General features: G+C 37.2%; 1 long non-coding RNA gene across 1 annotated transcript in view; it reads right to left on the bottom strand.

Annotated features, from left to right (window-relative positions):
- Positions 1–15696, bottom strand: part of LOC119257501 (uncharacterized) — a 39094-nt gene extending 23398 nt beyond the window's left edge. Inside the window, exons 1-2 of the long non-coding RNA XR_005128039.2 lie at positions 15485–15696; positions 9761–9825 (exon numbers count right to left, since the gene is read on the bottom strand). This is a non-coding gene — a long non-coding RNA (uncharacterized LOC119257501). The remainder of the gene's footprint in view (positions 1–9760; positions 9826–15484) is intronic.
- Between the last annotated feature and the right edge of the window lie 20 nt (positions 15697–15716).

Here is a 15716-nt window from a genome sequence, read left to right as displayed (position 1 = left end):
TATTAATAATGCTGCAATAATGGCAGTGTATATATCGCTTCAAAATCCTATTTTCACTTCCTTTCGGTATACCTCTAGAAGTATATCTGCTGAATCCTAAAGCAGATCTAATTTTAATTTTTTGTGGAAACTCCATATTGTTCTCCATAGTGGTTGGGCCACTTTAGATTCCAATCAACAGTGCATAGGGTTCCTTTTTTACCACATTCTCACCAGCATCTGTTGTCTCTTACCTTCTTCATGATAGCATGCTAACACACGAGGTGGGGTCTCACTGGGATTTTGCTTTGCATTCCCCTGATGATTTGTGATGTTGAGAAGCATTTTAATGTGCTTATTGATCATTCTGCTTCCTACTTGGGAAAATATCTATTTAATATCCTACCCATTTAAAAACCATGTTGCTTGGTTTTTGTTATTAAGTTGTATGAGTTACTTAATGTCTCTGAGTACTAATCCCTTATCTTATATGTGGTTTACAAGATTTTTCTTTCATTCTATAGTGTTTCTTTTGCTGTGCAGAAGCTTTTAAGTTTGATGTGCACCCAATTATTGATATTTACTTTTGTTGTTTGGATTCATGTTTAAAAATCATTGCCAAAAGCAATGTTGAAAAATTTTTTCCTATGTTCTATTCTAGGAGTTTCATGGCATCAGGTCTTGTGTTTAAGTCTTTGAAGCATTCAGAGTTAATATTTCTAAGTGGGGTGAGAAAGGAACTCAACTTTATTGTTCTGTAGGTGTCCCACCAGTTTCCCCAGCACAATCTGTTGATGAGAGTATCCTTTCCTACTGGGTGTTTTTGGCTCCTTTGTTGACTATTAGTTGCCCAGGTAGGCAGAGATTTAACTTGGGACTCTCTATTGTATTTCATTAGTCTATGTGTCTATTTTTGTGGCAATACTATCCTTTCTTTTTCATTTTGTTTTTAAACTTGACTTCATTGTATAATTTGAAATCAGGAAGAGTGGTGGCTCCAGTGTTAGTTCTTTTTTTATATAATGTTCGCTTTGGCTATTTGGTGTCTGTTGTGGCTCCACACAAATTTTGGACTGTTTCTTCTTATTCTGAATTTCACTATTTCCTTTGGGAGTGAGATTCTTAAAGGGAGTACTCATTTTCCTGCTTGCTCAGAGCAAGCACTGGATGGAGGCTAGGGATGAGTCTTACCTACACCTGAGTTTCCTTTCACGGGTGGTGAAGGGAACAGCCTACTTATTCTGCACTCAGTATCAGCAACCTCATTTGATTAACAGATATAAAGCCAAATTTTTCAATTGGGTGTTTATCAGTCATAAAGGTGATATTATGGCTCCATCGCTTAACTCTTGCTTTTTTCCTTAAACTGCTTAGAATCCATATGAGAAAGAGGAATACATTTATTGCAACTCCATAGGCCTCAAAAGGATGCACTTAGTTCATATGATGCTCTTTCTATCTCCAGTATGTCTCATTTCTCTATACGTGATCATTTTCCAAGAACAGAGATCATGCGGGAAACATAGTGATACAGAGTGTAAACTGCTATATTAAGACTGACTAGGTTCAAATGTTGGCTCTGCCACTTACATGTTGTATGATGGCTTAGCCTCTTTGTGCCTCTACTTCCTTCCTATAAAACAGGAATACTAGTTATTAATTCTTAAATTTTTTATGAGTAGTAAATAAAATAACAAAAAGTAAACTGCTCAGAAGAGTGGCTAGTACATTGTAAGTATTAAATGAATGCTATATGTCTTAAATGTATTTGAAACTCTTATTTTATTCTTATTTTATTTAAAACATTTGAAACATTTGAAAGAAGGACAATGCCCTCAGCTTTGTGCCCTGAGAAAAGGCACAGTGCCCAGCACAGTATAGAGCTTGATATATGCTCGCTGAGTTAATAAATGAAATGTGAAATGAAGTTGAAAACTAAGGTATGAGAATTGTTCTGCCACATAACACAATTTGCTTTGCCAGACTTAACAGCTAATACTAGGGTTTAATTTCCACTTGGACAGAAAGTCAACAAAATATATGTTTTTTTAAATTAATGCAAATGTATTTTCACCAATTTTGCTTTGGAAATTGCATCTACCATTGTCTAACACAAGCACGAGTCATTGCTGCCCTCTACAGGGAGAAATAGTGTAGTGCATGTAAATGTTAACTGTTCAGTGACTTCTTAAAAAATAAAACATTTTTACTACTCAAGATATTTTTTTCAAATATTCTTATATGTTTTCAAAAAAATGTTTCAAAATTTGCATTAATATCTCAAATAACAAGTTTATTTGTATTCATAATTTAGTCCCCTTGGAGAAATCAGTCATATTAAATACAATGTGACATGTTTAAAATCTGCACCAACTGTAAAAAACTGTAAATAGACATGTAAAAATGACAACTAAAAAAAGTCACAAGTGGAGAATGACATTTAGAAGTGTAAGTCTCAAGGGCACTCCTGTTCTATTACTGAATTATTCGTGGTTACTCCTTTTGTAGGTTAAAATGAAGTTACCAAGGAATAGTGGCTTGAGGATAAGATTTATGGTGTTTAAGGATAACAGGTAATAAATAAAACATAAAGATCTAATGCACAGTATAATGAATATAGACAATAAGTTATACTACAATGGTGTAATAAATATTGCTTCAATGGCAATCATATGACAAAATATAAATGCATCAAAGTAATATTCTGTACACATTAAATTTTAAAATATAACATGTCAAGTTTAAAAAGCATTCTCCAGAGGAATATTAAAGATGAAAAAAAAAAACCCCTCCGTGTTTTCTAACCTCAGTTTCGGGTCACTGAAGTTCTGCAGAGAAGTAAAAAAGGTCTTCAAGTACAATCTAAAATATTTTCTGACTAACTAGAATGTTAAAAAAAAAAAAACTGCAAAGGAGAATGCTGATGGAATGTATGAAAAATTTTAAAAGATATAATCTCTGCATGTAAAGAGAAAGCAACATGGACACATACACCACTAAGTATAATGGAAGGCAAACTATCCGAATACTATTTTATTGATGTAACACTCTCAAAGACGTAGAGTAAGGGGTGGGCTAAATGTAATTTTATCATATATTTAACCCTCTATTTCTATCCACAGTAGATAGTATACCATCAAGAGTAATCAAATTAATATATTTCCATTTCCATTCCATTCTTCTCCTCACTCCTACCCCTACTTTTCATGGATTACAATATTTTTCTTAGTATTTATATTTAAATTTTAAAATAGACTTATATTTGTATTATTTATCAGTTTTAAATTTCTTTTGGTTTCTAATTATAAAAGACGCTCACAATACATCCCATTGTTTTCCTCTGGCTTCTAATCATTTTACCTTGTCCATATTTATAAAACAGATTTCATTCTAACTATAACCTCTATTTTTATTTCTATCCTAATCCTGCATTTAGTCATAATGATGCCTAAGCACCACTCCTTTTACCATAGTTTCTCCATTCATCTCTTGGTTGTTGAACTTTTCCCTTTAGAATCTTTAAGGAAATCATCTGCATGGAATGCCTATGAAAATTACAGTCTCTGAGGTTCTGAAAGTTCAAAGGTATTTGTTGTCTCCATAAGCATACATTTCCTGAGTCTATATTTTCATTCTTTGAGGAACTGGAAGCATTCTTCAACTGTTTTCTAGTATTGATTCTTCCTGGGGAGAAATCAGAATCAACCTGTTTTCATTTCCTTGTATGAAATTTGGTCTTTTTGCCTACCTAGGATTAAGACACAAAGAAATCCATTTTCGAAGCCCAGTAATTCTCTTAGAATTGGATAGTGTTGATGGTTCTGTGTCAAGTGTTCCTGGGATACAGTGTATTTTTTCTATAAAAAGACCCAAACTTTTGTTTCTAGAAAAAAACTTCTGTTGACACCCTTTCACTGTATATTCAATCATTTTTACCTTCCCCAATAATTGCTTGTGCCTAATTTTTAAAAATTTTGAGTTCTATTTAATTTTTCTTGTTTGTCTTAATTCCTCCATGTCTAACAATTCCTCCCTGTCTAACTATCCTCCTTGTCTCCAGAGTGTTTTCAGTTATGTCACATCTCCATTGGAGTACTTTCAGTGAGACTGTCATTTCTCTAATAGTTTTCTATTTCTTCCCTTAGTTCATCTTTTAATACATTCTGTAGTCTCAGTTTATCTTCCCTGAGTCCTTGGAGCTCTGTTTTGAGTCATTTATAGAGAGTGCATGACTGAAGGTCATTGTTGTTTTATCTTTTAATTCATGACAACATGCTTTAGTCAAATTTTTTATCTGATTCACTGAAACTTGATGAATTTTTTTCCTCCACCTGTTTGTCTGTTTACAATTCCTTTCTTCTTTTCCTTGGGAGCAGGTTATATATATATATATTTAAAAAAAAAATTCATCTGTTTATGCATACAAGAACTGGGGTAAAGGCCAGAGGAACGGGGATTCACCAGAGACAGAGTGGGAAACAGAACAGGCAGACTGACTGAAATACACTACTGAGGGGAGCAGCGGGGAGACAGGAGAGGTCTGCTGCACCATGTGGGTAGCTCCCTGAACGGGTATCGAACTCGCTCTTCAGTGGCTGCGGATAGCTTCATAGGTTGAGTCTTAACCTCTTGCGCTACCAGGGAGGCCCAGGTTATATTTTTTTGGATCCTGTGCTGATTCCTTTTTAATTACTGCTCATACTGGGATCTGGTGAGTTCTTCTTATGCTTACCTCTGTGCTCATTATTACTAAGAGGTTCCTAAGAAAAAGGAGCTAAGACCATGCTCTAGATTAGCAGAAAATTTTTCCAGGTTCACAGAGATGTCCCTTATGACACAGGATTATGTGACTACATTTTCTGTGCTTTTATTTCTCCCCAGTCAACAAAGGTTACTTGCTTTAAGGCTGCGTGCAGCGCTGACTCTCTCTTCTCCACCCTATCTCATCAATAAAATATAAAATTCAGATAAGGTTTGTCAGTGTTAACTCTCCTTTAAGTCACTTCTACTGATCCTGCTTCTCACCATTATTACATAGGTCTACGGATGCTCACACTGGCACATTCCCATTATTCCAAATTTTAAAATGTGGGTTTCCCTCCTCCCTGAGTTACAGCATCTCTTCTGGAGAACTCTTTTCTTCCAGGTTTGCCTAAAATATACAGATATAAAAATGTCTCTCTGTACCTACTTGTACTCCTTTGACCATAAATACTCTCAGTAACTCTATTTCACATATTGTGGCTCAGAGTTATAGATTTCATCTAATTTTTTTTTCAAGTACTGAATTTGCATTTCTTTTTTTATTTTGTTCTTATCCAGGTTTGTTTTCTCCTTCTTGGATTTCATTGCGTGGATTCACTTTCTTCTTCTTCTTCTTCTTTATTTTTTTTTAGAATTAATGGTGTTTAAGTCTTCCATATCTTTACTATTTTTTTTTTCAAAGATTTATTTATTTATTTATACAAGCACTGGGTACAGTCAGAAGCGCGGGAGGGTGAGAGAACTCACCAGAGCCAAAGTGGGGAACAGAACAGGCAGACTGACGAAGAAATACACTGCTGAGGGGAGCAACTTGCATGGCAGGAGAGGTCTGTCGCACCATGTGGGACCCTCGCCAGCAGCCAGGGATCGAACCAGCACTGCAGAGGCTGCAGGCAGCTTCTCAGCCCAGCTCTCAACCGCTGCGCCACTAGGGGAGGCCCTACCTTTTTCTTCTTTTTTTAGAACATTGAGAGGAGAATTCTGTTGGCTGGGCAACAAACAAAAAAAGTCTATCTTTATTTGCAAGTAAAAAAAATAATCTGGCTAACTTAGTAAGAGAAGGAATGCATTAGAAAAAAATATGAGGAAGGGGTTAGGACTAGGGAATTGATGGCAATACTAGTAAAGCAAGCTTTAAAAAATACAGAAAGCAGGGCAGGAGCAGGAGGTCTGGATAGCAGAAAATACTCATTTTCTGGTAGCTCCTCCACTATAATCAATGAGTTCCACATACATTTTATGCCCAGTTTATGCTAAAGATTCCTAACCCCAGAAGAGCAAGGACTCACTTTTGACCAGGGGAAGACCAGAGAAGGATAACCTGATTTAAGACCACAAAGCAAGCCTAACTGTGCTAGAGACAAATTATTCCCTAAAAGGAAATTAAGGAGTTACTTCTCAAAAGAGTTGAGAGTTACTTCTCAATAAATGTTGAGAAGCCAAAAAAAATTCTATTTTTACTACACTGATGGAAAAAGAACAGTGAATACAGAAATCTGAGTAAAGCAGGGCTTCCTTACAACAACCACAAGTTGCCCATATTCTGGAAATGGGTGCTCGGGGCCAAGCTCGCAGTTATTTTAAAGCTGCTCAGCCCTTCCACTCTAAAACCCCCAACCCTGAGCACAATACATAAGTATCCATTCAGGAATCATTTTTCTTTCTTTTCTTTTTTAAAGATTTATTTATTTATGCATACAAGAACTGGGGTACAGGCCAGAGGTGCAGGGGTGGTGTGAGAGGATTCACCAGAGACAGGGTGGGGAGCAGAACAGGCAGAATGACTGAAATACGCTGCTGAGGGGAGCAGCGGGCAAGACAGGAGAAGTCTGCCGCACCATGTTATCTCCCCAGCCGGCCGGGATCAAACCTGTGCTGCAGAGGCTTCGGACAGCTTCACAGCACTACACTCAACCTGCTGCACCATGGGGGAGGCCCCATTTTTCAATCTCTTTTTCTAGGTCCTCCCTACCTTCCTTGGATCTTAAACCCTTAAAGGACCAAGTTAAAAAGCAAACACCAAACCAATGGCTTAAATTCACCAGGATCACCTAGTTTCTTCGGATTCAGTACATTTTTCCATGCAAATAACAAAAAGTAAATAAATAACTTCAGTTGTGTCAACAAGCAACCAAAAATAACTACTCAATTAGATGAAGTTGGCAAACAGCCTGTCATTTTATTTGAGGGAGGGGAGGATCTGCCAAATGTGTTGTTTGACTGAACTGACAGTTGTCTTGGTCAAAAGAAGTCTTTTTTATTAAATGTTGACAAATCGTGTATATCAAAAATAACATTGATGAAAATCACTTTTCATCCATGTAAACAGTAAAATCAAGGTGACATATTAGAAATCCCTAAGTAACTCTTTGTCTACATCAAAGAGTGCAATTCTTCAGGTCAGAATAAATTAGGAAAGAAAACCTCCTTTTCAAATCAAGTATAAGAAGATTGAGAGTTTAACTTTCCCCAAGATGGCACATGGCCAACATCACTGTAGTCTCTCAGCCCTTACCGTGACTTGTGCAAGACAGGCCCCGCACACCAAGTGAGCACAGCTTGCCATTTATTATCCTGTTTAATCAGGTCAACAACTCAATGCGATAAGGACTGCTATTCCCATTTGTAAAAAAGAGGAAGCAGTGGTTTATGCGGTCTAAGTAGTTTACCCAACTTTATATAGATAATAAATTTCAAGAGTGAGATCTGAACTTAAATGTGCCTTCAAAGCCCTTGGTATTAACCACTATGGTGGTGGCTGCCTCTAAGTGTATGTAACAATTCCTTCCGAGACACTTTACTGGCATCTTTTTCCTTAGAATATTCTTTTCCAATTGTTTTGGGTCAAAAAGCACCCTTTTCATTGGCTCCCATAAATGCAAAGATGGCCTCTTGACAGTGCTGATGTCAAAACCCCTTCCCACTGTGTGCTCTTGCTTTTCTTTTAAACTCAAGGGCATGAAGTGCAATCGGTTCCACCCTACCCTTTCTAACACTCTATTTTCTGCAAGCAGTATGGGTTTCCCACGTCTGCTGCAGTCTGTGTTCTTGGATAGACTTCCCCACAATAGTGTCTGATCCAGGATGTCCACCACTGGCTGATTTTATCCAGCTTAGGTACCAGGAGATTCTTTCTATGAGCACAATGGTAAGATTGTCATTGCATTGTCACTGACTTGTCTTATATTCATAACCATGTCTTCAATTTTCCTTTATTTCAAAAGAACAAGAATTGCTTGAAAAGCACTAAGACTGGCTATTCCACAGACCGTCCCCTGTCCCTTCTTGATTGCTTCTTGCCTTTTATTCTTCCCAACTTCAATTTCTTCTTTGTATAGTGGAATCAAAACCCAGAGAGAATCAGAGAACATGAACAAATGGTTTCTAGTTAACCCTTTCCTTTAGGGAGGATGATCCAAAGAGTAGGTACATAGAAACCTTTACAGCAAGTTGACTTCTTAACATTCTTTGCCTTAAAGATTGTGACAGAAATTAATGAGAATGAGCATCTCACAATCCATTCTAGAAAGTCACAAAATTTTGTTTTGGTGGGATTTTTTTTTGTTTGTTTTTGTGGCTGGAAAATATGTTGACATAAACAAAGAGATGGAAATGGATGAATTTTTGCATTGTTTTCTGACAGAAGATTGGATTGTAGTTGCCATCTTTACTTGACCATTTAATAAATAGAAGTCTCTATGATAGGGTTTTATTAGTCTCCCTACCTCCAACCTTATTCTTCAAACTGTTTTTTCAAATACAACCAGAGTGACCTAAAATGCAGACCTTATCAAGTCAGTATTCTGTGAGAAACTCTTTAATAACTACATACTCTTGGTAGTAAGACCAAATATCTCTATGATATGGCCCCTACCTGCCTCATCTACTTTTCTCTATGCTTCTCATAGTCAGTATTACAGCACATTGAATTTCTTCTAGTTTGAATAACTCTCCATGATTTGGTTTGCCTCTAGGCATACCATATGTGCTTCTCTGTGCCTGGAATATTCTTCTGATATTGACCACTCATTTACTTCTTAATTTTTAATAACTCTTCAATTCTCAAAATAATAAGGAATTATCATTCTGTTGTTTATTAAGGCACTATCTGAGCAATTTACTCATGTTAATTCAGTTATTTTCATGGAAAACCAATTAGGTAAATACTATGATTGCCTGCATTTTATTTTTTTTTTTTTTTTTTTTTTATTTTATTTTTTTAGAGGCATGTTTTTATTTATTTATTATATTTGTTTGTTTGTTTTGTTTATACATGCACTGGGTACAGTCAGAAGCGCGGGAGGGTGAGAGAATTCACCAGAGCCAGAGTGGGGAGCAGAGCAGGCAGAAGGACTGAAGTACACTGCTGAGGGGAGCAGCGGGTGGCAGGAGAGGTCTGCGCACCATGTGGGATTCTCCTCCGGTGGCTGGGGAGCAGCCGGGGATCGAACCGGCGCCGCAGAGGCCGCGGGCAGCTTCGCAACCCAGCGCTCAACCGCTGCGCCACCAGGGAGGCCCAGATTGCCTGCATTTTAAATATGAGGAAACTGAAGGTGACAAAGTTTAATAAATTTGTCCACAGTATCAATACTAGTAAATGCTGGAGCTGCATCTAGATTCCAGCACATCAAATATGCTACAACAATCTGATTGTACATTATGCTACTTCTTGCCCACCAACTTTGGGTTGAGTGCCTCATCTGTATGCAAAAATGGCTGTTTGTATTTCTCCTGTCATAGTTCTTAATACAGTGTATTACCATTACTTGTATTCTTACCAGAGATCCCTTCTAGAATATGAGCTGTCTGTGGTGAGAAACTATCTGTATTGTTTTCTACTGTATCCACTTTGCCTGACACACAGTGAAGGCACAATAAATATTTTTTGAAATAAAAAATTATTTTTCCAGGATTAAGGAATAGAGTTTTCCCCATAAGCATGAAAAGAGGTCAGTAACATTAGAAGTCCTGTTCATTAGGTAATCAGAGATAACTTTATCAATGCCTGGTCACTCACCAGTATTAGAAAAGTAGTCCCACCAGAGCAAAAGTCCTCTTACTTGAGACATCTCCTTTTCTTACCTGAGGTGAGGAAAATGAGAAAGGCCAATTCTATGCTGTGATAAAATTATAATAGATAATTTATATACTTTAAAATTTAAAAATAGTTGCTTTTATAGATGCTCTAAACTGCCCTTTAGATACATAAGATGAGTCCAAAATATTATGATGGAAACCATTACAGTAGACCACTTAATCACACAGAAACCTAAAGAAAAAAAAAGAAAAGAAAAAAAAACAGATTATACCCAACCTTACACAATTTAGTTTTTCATGAGATCATCTGTAGTTTTCCCAATATAAATCAAAGTAAAAGGAAGGATGCTAATTCTTATCACACTGCTACCATCCAGGAGCTCTGACATCCCTTCTCTCCTCTATTACTCCTTCTAGTAAGTTACCTACATCAATTTCAGCAAGTTATCAAAACAAAAGCACACTCATCCAATCTTCCTTAGTATCTTATGGCTCCTCTGTCATAATCAGCAAGGATTTAAATGTTACAAGCTCTTTGCATAACAGGAAATGACTGATATATTGAGCCTTTTCACATGAAGGATGACATTATCGGCTTTCTTCCTCATTCTGGATGAATAATCCCAGTATCCATGTCCAATTCTTTGCTAACCTAGGCTCTTACAGCCTACCACAACAGAAAAGGTCTCTCAGTTTAGCTTATAGTTCCTTTTTCTAATCCAAAAAAATTCAACTATTCTCCTTTCATTTTATGTTTCTCTTAAAGTACAAACAACAAGCTTTCCAGATCTCTCTCTAGGAGAAAGTAAAGAATCAACTCATATTTATTCAAATAACTATAAACATATATCAAGCCACATAAAATGATCATACTTTCAACAGTCTATATTAGGAAATATTTCTACCATAATCCTCTGCCTCTTTTTTCTCTTCCTCTCTCTGCTGTGGAACTAAGTATGTGAAACTTTGAAAAAGCAGCAAAAAATAAATCTAAAGTAAGTAAAAGAAAAATAATAAAAATTAGCAGAAATATATAACACTAAAACCATGAAACAGATAGAGAGATGTGATGGAGGGAACTGGAAGGGATTCTTCTAAGGGAAGAGAGCCAGAAGGAGAAAGATAAATACCAGATGGTTTCATTTATATGTGGAATCCAGAGAAACCAAACAAAAGAATCAGACAAAGACAAACTGTAAGACTGACCCTTGCAAGCAGACATGACCTGAGACACTTAGGAGGGGAGAGGCACAGGGAAAGAGATAGGGACAAGAGGAGGGGAGGAGAGGGTGGTGTGTGGTTGTGGACTGTGGGCAAACTATGGTGACCATACCTGAGGGGAGAAATCCTAGACTGTGAAGAAACAAACAAGGATATTTAAGAAATAAAACAACAAAAATTTAGTTCCATAGCTAGAAATCCAAATCAAAGTGTCAGCAGGTTAGGTTTCTGCTAAGACCTTTCTCCTTGGCTTGCAGATGGCCTTCTTCTGCCTGTGTTGACTCTAGTCTTTTCTCTGTGTGTAACAGGGGGTTCCCAGGAAAAGGGGATGTCCCACATTCCCTGCCCCACCCAAGGAACTGCTGAGCAGGGAGTAGGAGAAGCTAGACAGGAGACTGGGAGATAGAATGACAGGATGGAGAACAAAAAAGGGACCTGGAGGAGGCATGGAGCAGAGAGATATGTGAAGAAGCTGCACTTGCTTCTCAGCCTTGGACTTGTACCAGGCACCCGGGGGACATGGAAGAAAACATTTGAAACAGACATGGGTGAGAGACCCGTGGGGAGGTTAACAATGCAGTTAATCTTGATTTTGATTTTGCTATTTTCCTTCCAGACTTATCTGGCCCCTTCTGCCCCCTTCGCATGGGTCCCCACCAGGAGGTGCCTTGGACCTGTGGCAGGCTTTCAGGACTCAGTGGCCCTGCTTTGGTCCAACCCTGTTTGGCTGGGCATTTACCCATGAGGGGATGGGTAGCTTTGGGTGCTTGATTTGAAACTATTTTATCTATTCTTTCCCTTCTCTTTATTGCACACTAATGGTATTAAAGTTCCTTTCCATTAAAGGTCTTATGCACTAGAGTATGTTTTGTCTTGATGTGGCAGATGGCAGAACCTATTTAGAGCAGGCAGGTTTGGGGGAACTGGGGGTGGCCCTCTCTCTGCTCGGTAACATGTGTGCACTCATCCCTGGTCTCAATTCCTCTTCTTATAAGGACATAACTCCTCTTGGATTAGGGCCCCACCCTTATGATCTCAAATAACTCTTAACTGCCTTTCAAAAGACCCTATATCCAAATATAGTCACTTGGGTGACTAGGGATTCAGCATGAAAGTTTGGGGAGAACACAATTCAGTTTATAACATGAGCCAAGAGAACAACATCAGTAAGCCAGAGTGACATGTCCTCTGCCAGGAAGATTTTTCTGAAATTAATATTTAAATTAAAATAATTCCAATCACAATCCAACAGGATTTTTGTTGATATTTTGTTGCTTGGAATTATTAGACAGAATTGTCCTAAAGTTCAGTTGGAACAACAAAAATGTGAACTAGTCATAAATTACTGTTAAAGAAAACTAACAAAAGAATGTGTTCTGTACAATATTAAAAGAGTACAAATCCATAACAATATAAAAAACATGTAGCAGGGATACCACAACAGATAATTTTTTTCTTGATGAAACAGGAGTAAAAGTCCAGAAGTAGATACAAGTTATATATTAGAGCATGTATATGAAAAAACTAATATTTAAAAAAAAAGAAAAAACTAGTATTTTAAATAAGTGGAAATATCTGATTTTTTTAAAAAATGGCCCTGGAATATCTAGCACATCATTTAAAAATAAGATTTGGTTAGAGTCCTATCTCACACCATATAGTAAAATAAAATATAGAAAATAAAGCTTTATATGTTCAAAAAATACACACACACAAACAAGCATGTTACATAAAGAAGGCTATCAATCAATAAGAAAAGGACAAATAAATCAATATAAAAATGGACAAAAGATGTGAACAGACACTTCATAAAAAGGATATCCATATAGCTAGTTCTAGGAATCTATAAAGATGTTAAATATCATTAGACATAAAGGAAATACAAATGAAAACCCCAGTGAGAACCACTACACCAGAACAGCCAACAGTAAAACGCATGCATGTGGATCAATATGAATTCTTTCATACCTTGCTGGTATGAGTGTAAGTTGGTAGCTTCATTTGGGAAAACTATCACAATTTTTATCGAAAACAGGAATGAATCTATCTTCCTAGTTAGAACTCCACACTCATATGTACCAATAGAAATGAGCACTTAAAGTCCACAGAAAGATACATATTAAAAAAATTTCTTTTTTTTAAGATTTATATATTTATGCATTCAAGAGGTCAGGTGTAGGCCAGAAGTGCAGGAAGTGAGGCGGGGTGAGGGTTGGGGGTACGGTGAAAGGATTCACCAGAGACAGAGTGGAGAGCATAACTGGTTGATTGACTGAAATACACTGCTGAGGGGAGCAGCGGGCGATTCAGGAGAGGTCTGCTGCGGCATGTGGGTCAGCTCCCTGGCAGGGGATTGAACTCGTGCTGCAGTGGCTGTGGACTGCTTCATGCTGCTGAGACTTAACCCCTTGTGCCACCAGGGAGGCCTGTATATAAAAAAGTTCTGAATAGTTCCAAGCTCTAAACAATCTAAAGTTAATTACTATCATAATTGATAATATGTGGCATATTCATGGAATACTCACAACAGTGAAAAATAATTATCAACTGCTATATATTAGATTTCACAGACATAATGTTGAAAAAAAGAAACCAGAACAGATGTTCAAAACCTAAAAAAACTAAGTTATTAAAACAAAGATCAGAATAGAATTTAGGGCCACCCTGGTGGCACAAGGGGTTAAGCACCACATTATGAAGCAATCCACAGCCTCTCCAGCACAAGTTCAATCCCCAGCTGGCCAGGGAGCAACCCACATGTGCAGCAGACCTCTCCTGTCTTGCCCGCTGCTCCCCTCAGCAGTATATTTCAGTCAGTCTGCCTGTTCCGCTCCCCACTCTGTCTCTGGTGAATCCTCTCACCCCCTGCACCTCTGGCCTGTACCCCAGCTCTTGTATGCATAAATAAATAAATCTTTAAAAAAAAAGAATAGAATTTATTTCAAGAGAGGTATTCATAGGATGGAGACAGAGGAAACTGATTGAGTGCTAGAAGCATTGTAAATCTTGATCTGAGCATTTTAAATATGTAGAAATGTAAAAATTAATCAAGATGCATTTGCATGTTTTGTGTACTCAATTCTGAAAGAAAACAAATACATACTGAAAATACTAAAAGAAAAATTTAGATGAGGAACTTTTATATAATTTTAACAGATAGGAAACGTCTTCATAAATGTGACTCCAAAGATAAATACTGCAAAGGGAAAAATGAATTTAACTTCATAAAATCAGAAAATATAAAACTTCCACATGACAAACATACCAAGAAACTTGATTATAATTATAGAACAAAGAATGAAACATCTCAATGTATAAGATACTCTTACAACTATAAGGACAAGGATAGAACCAGGACACTTACCAATAAAGGAAATATAAATGCAATCTTGATATTAAACACATAAAACAAATATAAATTAAGAGAAAATACTATTTTTTCACTTTTCAGATGAGCACAAATGAAAAAAAAAATATATAGAATTGGTACTGGCACTTGGAACTACCACTCCCATGTGTTACCAGTGAAGCTGTAGATTGGCTCAAATTCTCTGGGGGACATTTTTAAATATAGAACTTTCAGAAGACCAAAAATAAGTGTATCTTCTTAACCAAACAGTTTCACAACTAAAATTTTATGTTAAGGAAAAAAATATGACAAGTATAAAATGTTTGCTCAATGATGGTCAATGCAGCACTGTTAAAAGCAACAAAATAAATCCATATAATAGATGACATACAAATTTTAAAATAGCTGCTCTTTATGAAGCACATATGAGCTAATTATATGTATTATCTCGTTTAGCTGTCACAAAAACTATGAGAGTTATTATATCATTGTACTTTCATATGCAGATAAGAAAATTGAGGTTCACAGAAATAAGATATGCCCAGGCTCAACAATCATTTAAGTGGCAGATACAGAATTAGAAGAAACTTAATCTGACTCCAAAAGCCAGTAATCTTTAATTTAGATTACCTTTTTGACAAGGAAGAATATTTATACCATAAAGTCAAATAAAAATGCAGTTTGTAGAACAATTGCAAAATTTGATTCCCTCTTGTAATATATACACACACCTATAGATATTAGATGTATAGATTTTCATTGCATGGGAAGAATTCTAGAAAGACACACATCAAAATGTCAATAAAAGTTATAAACTCAGGTGTTTCGGAATTTTTTTAATACGTGTTTTCTCACTTTTTTACAGTGATTAACTTTAACATACACAGAAAAACAAATTTATATGACCAAGGCTCCTTTGAAGTTGAAAACCATAGCTGATTACTGTCCAATGAGCAGGAAACTTAATGTGATTGAAGGCAACTGGAAGCTCTGTTCAGATACATTGCTCTCATGTTCATCAGCTAATATTTTGTTGCTGATTAAAGGGCTGCTACTACCTGAGCAATCCGATTTCACACCACCTCTTTTCACGAGAGAAAACCAGAGGGGAACCACTCCAAGGCACCGACTCACCTAGCACCGAGGCCTGGTTGCTGGGCAGCGGTGCGAGAGAGGGGTGTCTGCCGCTGCGCTGGCTCCCACATGTGCGGTAAGCTGGACGCTTCCCACATACACGCACTCCCCCGCCTCCCACGCAGCAGCGGGCAACACACAGCTCCCACCTGGCAGGTGCTGCTAACTAGGAAGAGCTCTAGGAGGGGTGGACCGAGCAGGAACAAAGCTCGGGGGCGTGGTGGGGCACTAC

The sequence above is a fragment of the Talpa occidentalis genome, unplaced genomic scaffold (genome assembly GCF_014898055.3).
Source record: "Talpa occidentalis isolate TD23 unplaced genomic scaffold, MPIMG_talOcc4v2.1 talOcc4.4, whole genome shotgun sequence".
Taxonomy (NCBI): domain Eukaryota; kingdom Metazoa; phylum Chordata; class Mammalia; order Eulipotyphla; family Talpidae; genus Talpa; species Talpa occidentalis.
This window is presented reverse-complemented; position numbering and strand designations above follow the sequence as displayed.